Source organism: Physeter macrocephalus, chromosome 18 (genome assembly GCF_002837175.3).
Source record: "Physeter macrocephalus isolate SW-GA chromosome 18, ASM283717v5, whole genome shotgun sequence".
Lineage (NCBI taxonomy): Eukaryota > Metazoa > Chordata > Mammalia > Artiodactyla > Physeteridae > Physeter > Physeter macrocephalus.
In genome coordinates, this window is record NC_041231.1 from 61,709,684 (window position 1) to 61,716,844 (window position 7,161).

The window sequence follows — 7,161 nt, forward strand, 5'->3', positions numbered from 1 at the left end:
AAAAAACTCCAGTAGGTTACTTAGGCTGTCAGTTGTATGAAGTAAATTTTGGTCAAGGAATAGCCAAGGTAGTAATGCAGTAGTAAGTTAAAAATGTGCTCACTGTGCTTTAGAATGTCACGATTGGAATACAAGAAATATGTGTAAGAAAAAAGACAAATATTCAATACTGATGGTTGAATGAGCTGAATAAATTAGATGACTCTCCTTTCAATTTAAGAAGTTTGCCAGTGTTTGGATACCTTTGAACAAAGGAAAAATGGAAACAAAATTTTTATTAAGCATATGCTATGTATCAATTCCTGACTTATATTTTGACACATATTAACATGGGAAATATTGCACCTTGTAACAGAGACAGTGAAGATGAGCGAGGTACCTGGTTTTGACACTAGGGGCTGAGAAAACAATCAGCTCAGAATCCTAAGAAGTTTGAAGTCGGAGAAAAAGAATCAAGAGGAAATAGTGGTAAGTGCCAGGAGCTCCTGGAAACTACTCTAAGAGATGAAGACCCCAGAATTGTTGAGCTTTCTAAGAGACCCAATGACTCAAGTACAAACAGAAGGCTTAAAACTGAAACCTGGGGATATATGTATACACATAGCTGATTCACTTGGTTATATAGCAGAAACTAACACAACACTGTAAAGCAATTATACTCCAATAAAGATGTAAAAAGAAAAACAAAAACTGAATCCTGCAAAGTAACAATTGTTAGGACAAACAGTAAAGAATTAGAAGAAAAATAATCACACGCCTGTCCCAACACAGAAATATCCTAAGCTCCATCTCAGCATTTCTCCAATTGGCCTTTCACAAAATACAGTCCCATCAGCTGAATATAGGGTTGTCAAGTAGGTGTGAGTAAGACTGAATTTTAAAAAGAAAATCAATTCCTTCCTCCAAAACTTTTCAGACTATATAATGTAACAAAGTGAAACTTGAATTTCATGTCGGATGTAGAGTACGGCTCTTCCCAAATGCTTCTGTCGTGTAACTACATCAACATCATGTACAACCAGTGTGGCTCAGGACAGAGACTGTGAAATGCTGTTCTCCTCATGTAAGACAACAAGTCCTTCTCAACATCCATGCTTCCTTCTGCCCTTTCTCATGTGGTCCTTGCCACCTGGAAGGTCTCTCCTAAGCTCCACCTGCCAAAACCCTACCCATTTTTAGGATCCAAGAGATCATAAAAGGCTTACATTACTGAAAGACAGAGAAAGAAATCCCTTCCTAGGGATCTACATTGCCTTGCTACGGAAAAGAAAAATTGTAACGTATACCACAGTGACCTTAAGTCTATGAATGTAACTATGTTGTGTTACTTTGATTTCTGTAAAAGTCAATGTGCTACAATATATTTGGATATGAATGTTTGATCTCTTACAAGTAGAACTTGCTGATAACTTTCAGCATGAGCGAGGTTCAGGATTACGGGAGCCACTGTATTTGGCTCAGACCTTATAACCAGGGACTATTATAACTGGAAAGGTCCCTAGATAATTAGTAAATCTATCCACCTCATATTCTAAGTAAGGAAATTGAGACCTTCATAGATTAGATATTTATATTAACAAAGGATAAGGATATAAGATATTGGCAGAGATATCTCTTAGATTTAGAATTTTGAGATTTTTTAGAATACTAGGACATTATGTCCACTGACATTGAGACAATGTCTTTCTTAGTCATCATTTTCTAGGGCAGTGACCAAGCGAGGTGGCAGTCAGTAGTTGTACAAAGGGAAAAAGATAACTTTAGAAACTCCCAATTTATATACACAGGGAAATTCATCATTCATGTTATTTAACCTAACTGGACGCAGTTTATCAGCTACATTGAGGAATGGTGAAGTGAAGTGTCTGTACAATTAACATGTTAGTTTCTGTCATGAGCTCCCTGTTGTTCAAGTGAGTTAATGGTTACTCAACTAGGCACTTAAGAGTCCATTACAAATCTGGACTAAACGTTTATCTGTGGCATCTTTATTCTTCCTTGGTGCCCTTAGGCAGAATTAGCTCTCATATGTTTTGATAAATTCAAGGATTAAACGGGCTAAGGTTTCACAAGTCCTTTGGCCTCAACATGGGGTAAGGAAGACCAATGAGCTGGAGTACTTCTAGATTTAAGAATGGTCAGATTGAGAAGAAGAGTCTTATGCCAGAGGTGACAGAAGACTGATTATAATTACCTATTTTTAAAAATTCCAAACCTTTTTAATGTTCTAAAGTGATCATGAAGTACATGGGTATGTTAGGAAGTAAGGGAGCCAGCCAAGAATATTCTGTAAGAGTTTGTGGATGGCAATGAAGAGGCAAGGAAAAGAGAGAACATACTAGAAAAGGTTTCGGTTGGCCATAATAATGAAGTCAGAAGGAGGAGAAGAAGAAGAAGAATGACACATGCAATGGGAAAGAGAAAGCAAGAATAGAGAAGCAAAAGGGAAAGTAGAAAAATGAGACAAATTTGGAGAAGGAAATGAGGAAGGAAACTGGGTGAAAGAGGGAAGCCCTGATGGTAGACCACATGACACTCAAAAATTAACACGATGCAGTTAAGATGTGCCACCAATGGCCATGGTCATTACCCTCAAATAGTCCACAGTATGTGTTTCAAAGACATTTATAAATTGAAAATGCCATGAAAATAAGTGCCAGGGTAAAAGTTTTCATTGAATTGTATGGGAGAATAAAAAGTCGCCTGTCAAAAGAGCCTTCTGAGACAAAGGAAAAAAAAAAGAAAAACCTAAAAACCATAAGACTCTTCCTATTTTCATGTCCAATGATATATCCCAATCTTGATGATCAATCAGATATTTAAACGTCATCTATAAACCCAGTATTTTATTAGCTGCTATGCAGTACACTAGAGCCATAGAAGAGAGAGGACCTCAAACCCTCTGCTCCCTCAAATTGAACGGCAGGGCTCCTGACCCCTCCAGACCACTACTGGACACAGGGAACACACACTAATGTTTCAGGACCCCAACCAACAGTCACCTGCTTTGTGATTACTTCCATGACACACCCCCACTAACACCACTGAGTCTGCTGCTCCTACGGGACACTACATATAGTTCCTATTTTAACACATACCACTGTGCATTGTAATTATGAATGCAGATAGATGTTCTAACAATTGAAAGAGAATGATGACGTTTTTGCTCTTTACATCTTGCTATTACCCTTCTCATAATATTTCTTGAAGAGAGACCATAAAAATATAAACAAACACAAAAAACAGAAAATATATAAAATGTGTGCTTTGCAGCTTAACACAAACTTAAGTAAAATTAGTTCTGACAGTATCCGGCATGACAAACTTCCATGGTACAAATGAGAATGGACCAAGGTTTGAGCAGGTACAGGAGATGATCCAGGCATGAACAACACCAAGAAAAGGCAGACAGGAAGTAACATGGTGTGTAGGAAATCACGAGACCAGTCTAATGGGAAGAAACATAAACAAGATTGAAACTCACTTTCTAAACCTCCATCTCCAACTGGACAATTCACAAGACACAGGTGCCTCAAAGTGCCCAATTTATTCGATCCCTTTAATGGGAAGGAACAGTTTAAAATTTTACCCGTTTAGTTTGCCCCAAAAGCAACTATCAAATGCTGGCAGGACACAATGAAGGCTTACCTTTGTTAACGTAGTTAAGTCTCTCTCTCTCAGAAGTAGCCCATTTAGCTCCAGGCTCCTTAGCGCAGCTGACGCACTCACACAACATTTAAGAGCTTTACACAACTGGAAGGTCACATCTTTATTTCTTATTGCAGGAACACAACTTGTGCAAACTTTATTTCTGTCAGAACCTAAAGCAAAATAATTGTAAAATGAGTGATTTAAAACATACATTTGATCACCGTTAAAAAGCATCTAAAAGAAAAAAAAGCATCTGCTCTGTGCTAAGGATTAGAAACGACTCCTTAAAGCCTCATTAAGGAGGGACATGTATAAACTCAAAATTTCAATCACATGAGATAAAGAACCATAACCTTTACGCACAGAGGTTCCCATGGAGGCAAAAGGTTATGTCTAAGTGACGGCTTCATGATAACCCTGAAGTACAATCGAGAAACATGAGGCTATGCAGTGTTGGAGGAGGAGGTGCATTAACTGCAGAGGGAGCACCTGTGCAAAGACACTCAAGCCTGACACCTGCCGCGCACTGTAAATACAGCAGATGGGGATGACTACAGGGCAGGGGTCCAAGTATGAGAAGGGACAGAAAACAGAGATGTTGGTCGAATCACGCCTGGGAGAGAGCATGGCTTGTATCCCATACGGTGATGAGGCCTGGGGCTATCACTGGCTCAGTAAGGGTGCCTCCGCTGATTACAAAGAGGCGCCCCGCTGCTGAAGGACCGATTAGATAAAGGGAGTGATCCCCAAAAGCTCCGCTTCCTCAGGGCCAAAGAGCCCCAGGAGGCTTAGCAGAGCACAGTTCAGACTACACATATCTGGGCAGAGCACATGCTGGGCAGCTAGTATGCACTAACCCTGTGTGGGCAAGCCATTTTCAGCAGTATTTTAGGCGTATCTTTTCATGTTAGAAGATCACTCAACCCGAGTAGGCACATGAACTTAGAGGAACTGAGTCCAGGGGCCGCGAAACCACCCAGGAGCTTCTGCCATAGTCTGGGCAAAACGTAATGTGGATGAAGAAGCACATTTCGGAGGAGGCCAAAATCTACAAGCTGACTTAAAGGCCAGGGGTCCAACTGTGAGAACAGACAGAAAGGAAAATAGAGATGCTGGCCTAAGCAAGCCTGGGAGAGAGCATGGACTGTATCCCACAGGTGATGAGGCCTGGGACTACCACTGGCTGAGTAAGGGTGCCTCCACTGATTAGAAAAAGGCAACCCGCTGCTGAAGGACTGATTAGATAAAGGGAGTGATCACAAAAAGCTCCCCTTCATCAGGGTCAAAGAGCCCCAGGAGGCTTAGCAGAGCACAGTTCAGACTACACGCCTCTGTGCAGAGCACACGCTGGGCGGCTAGTATGCACTAACTCTGTGTGGGCAAGCCATTAGCAGCATTATTTTAAGCGTATCTCACTTAACCTGAGTAGGCAGATGAACTTAGAGGAACTGAGCCCAGGGGCCGTGAAACCACCCAGGAGCTTCTGCCATAGTCCGGGCAAAATGTAATATGAATGAAGAAGCAAATTTAGGAGGAGGCCAAAATCCACAAGCTAGACCCACTGGATGAAAAACATAAAGTTCAGTGAAAGAACTCAGGAGAGAATGGGCTCTGCAATAAATTTTTCTTACAATCAATGTAAAATATTAGGCAAAATTAAGTACAGTGGCCTTTCAGGTCCCTTCCAGCTCTAATTTCTTTTGATTTCTAACTTATTACTCTGGTTAAGTAGAGTCCCTTCAGAGGTACAGAACAGTTCCTACACCTGAATGGGATGCAAAGAATCATCTGACTTCTCTTCACCAGGGGATGAGTTGAACTGTCCTTGCAAAAGAGATAAAAGATGGTGTGAAAAAAAAAAAAGATGGTGTGAACCCCAGATCCTAGAAAAGGGCCAGGCACACAATAAGTATTCAGCTTTTCGAAAACAAATGAACAATCATTTCCTCTCCTAGATCTTCACACCCTTTCTCTGCTGGCTACTTTCTTTCAGCTTATAAACATTCTCCATATACCCACTTAAAAAGCCCTCAGACCTATGATTCTTTGGATCTTCTTGGGGGTAACCTAAGTCTCTCCCATGCCTTCAAACACCTGTCCTCCCAAAAACCCCAGATCTGTACCTTGGGCCCAGACCTGTCTACCAGGCCCCTCTAAAGAACTAAAGATGAAGTGAGACCCTCTCCCCACCCCCAATACCTTCCTACTGTGCTCTGTATCCCACAGAAAGATGCAGCTGTAAACTGTCACCCACGTTTGCTGCCCTCCCTTTTCTAACTGGTCACCAGGTCTCACCCATTCTCTCTCGGATCTCCAAAATCAAGTCCAACCTTTTATAACTTAAGTGGGACCCTTAGATTACAATTCACCCTGCACCCAATCAACTGCCTTCCACATGGAGGTCCCAGTGAGCCTCTAAACCAGATGTCCATCTCACTGCTCTACAGTGTTTCCCACAGCCTTCAGCATAAACATCCAAACTTCTGACAGGACAAACAAGGCCCCTTTCTGTTGGGCCCCACTAGGTTTCCAGGATCAACTCTCATTTCTTTCCCAAACCCTGAGTTCCAGTCCTGTACCTTAGTTCTGCCATATTTTCTTATATTTCTCAAACTTTGACACACACTGCTCCCTCCTGCCACCCCAGGAGCTTCTACATATCCTTAGAAAGGATGGAACCTCCTCCAAGAAGCCTATCCTGAACTTTCCCTTCCAAGATTCTGTGGTCTGCAAAGGGAAAGGTAGGGGGGAGGGATACATTAGGAGTTTGGGATTAAAATATACACACTACTATATATAAAACAGATAATCAACAAGGACCTACTGCATAGCACAAGGAACTCTACTCCATATCCTCTAACAACCTGTATGGGTAAAGAATCTGAAAAAGAATGGATATATGTATAATGGAACCACTTTGCTGTACACCTGAAACTAACACAATATTGTAAATCAACTACTCTCCAATATAAAATAAAAACTAAATTAAAAAAAAAAGAGTCTGTGGCTCTGTAGCACAAGAACTCACTTCTTCCAGAGCACTGACTACTGTGCTTGTGTTTACTCGCCGTCCAGTCGAAGGCGAGATTACCTAGGGCAGAAGCATCGTCTCCAGCAGCCCTTGGTTCTGACAACTCATTCAAGTGCCAGGATACTTTACACACATAACCTGCTTAATTAATTCTAAGAACCCACAGAAAGGGTGGTTTTTAATGTCATTTTACAAGTGTAGGGATTGTAGTGCAAAAGAAACCTGCCCAGGCCACAGAGAGCATGAGCCCTGGAATTTAAACCCTAAGCTGCCTCCACACCAGTGCTCTTTCCACTATATGATACGACTATTCAAAAAAATTTCTTTTTTCCTGAGCACTGTTTTTTTTTTTTTTTTTTTTTTTTTTTTGGTGATATGCGGGCCTTCCTCTTCTGTGGCCTCTCCCGTTGCGGAGTACAGTCTCCGGACGCGCAGGCCCAGCGGCCATGGCTCACGGGCCCAGCCGCTCCGCGGCACGG